The 1,257-nt window shown below is 43.5% G+C and overlaps 1 long non-coding RNA gene across 1 annotated transcript; it reads left to right on the top strand.

Moving 5' to 3' along the window:
- Window positions 1-87: 87 nt before the first annotated feature.
- Window positions 88-1,057, top strand: LOC103924445. The gene is made up of 2 exons (XR_663985.1): window positions 88-167; window positions 254-1,057. It is a non-coding gene; the product is annotated as an uncharacterized LOC103924445 (long non-coding RNA).
- The last annotated feature ends 200 nt before the right edge of the window (window positions 1,058-1,257 follow it).

Genomic DNA, 1,257 nt, shown 5'->3' with positions numbered 1-1,257 from the left:
GTCCCGTGTTAGCGTGAGGTCCGTGCTGTTGGTTACGAAAGGGCCGGGGGTGGTGTCGTTGCCCGCCGCAGTCCCGAGGTGGTGTCCAGAGGGCTGGAAAAGAACAACTGGGCGGGAGGGAAGCGCGGCCGTGCGGTGCTGCTTTCAAGCGAGTTCTGAGCAGCAGCGTGAGTTAAAATGGTCTCTCCAGCGCTGTTAGTAAAGTCATTATTAGCAAATGGTGTACATCCAACGTCTTCTCTTTTAATTACAGAGCTCAAACCAACGTCTGCGTGCTGCCGACGCAGCAGGTTTCCCTGTACCTTCTCCCGTGTTAGGCGCTAGGCGTGGCCAACTGCTGAATGAGGCGTCAGCAGAGCAATTTCGAGTCCTAACACGGCAGCTGTAGATGCAGATCTGAAAATAAACCTCCACCTGTGGATTGCAGCTCAAATCTACAGCTTCCAGAGTGCTCGTAGACAAGTGGGTAGCAACAGCAAGAGGGGTCTCGTTAGACATAACGGCTCTCAAGTAAAAGGCAGAGGAGTCGCATCAGCAGTGCTGACCTTTCTTGACTTCCAGAATTCCAGAGCAGATCAGTGCTTTAAGAATTGTAGTTGCTCTTTCTACTAAAATATTTTTTTCTGCTAAGATACGCAGAAAGTAAAAGTAAAGTCAACAAAAAGAGACATGCATCACATGTTTCCCTTCACGCTTTTCTTTCCTCACTTTGAATGCCTTAATAAAATGTCATTAATGATCAAGGCATGCTAGCAGCAAAGGCCCCAGCCGTGATTAGAACCCGTTTCTGTTTGGTTTTTATACAAAATTCCTTTCTAAAAAGTGTGGAGGCCGAACTGTTCTTAAGCACTGACCTTAACAATAGCATAAATTATTATGAGTTTTCCAATTATTACTTTGTCGTATGTGGAACATCATATTCCACAGCTTATCATTCTGGCCCGAGAAGAACATCCAGGATCCTGTCATATACCCTTGCCGCAACTCAACTGGAGTAGTTGGGTCATTGTAAAGTTGAGCACTGTTTTCTCAATTAATACAAAGTACATTCGTCCTTCCTTGTTTTTTTGGTGTTTTTTTCTTAAGAAATGCCAAATATTTGGTGAATAATTTTCAAAGAAATAAACCAGAAGAAGAAATCTTGGTTGTTAATGACCACTTTCCATCAAACTCCTTTTAAGTCTGTAATTTTTGAGCACACGGAAGAAGATTCCTTATTTTCAAGGAAAGCCACCTCACAATTTTTATTTAAAACTT

Source organism: Pygoscelis adeliae, unplaced genomic scaffold (genome assembly GCF_000699105.1).
Source record: "Pygoscelis adeliae isolate BGI_AS28 unplaced genomic scaffold, ASM69910v1 Scaffold38, whole genome shotgun sequence".
NCBI classification, from domain to species: Eukaryota; Metazoa; Chordata; class Aves; order Sphenisciformes; family Spheniscidae; genus Pygoscelis; species Pygoscelis adeliae.
This window is presented reverse-complemented; position numbering and strand designations above follow the sequence as displayed.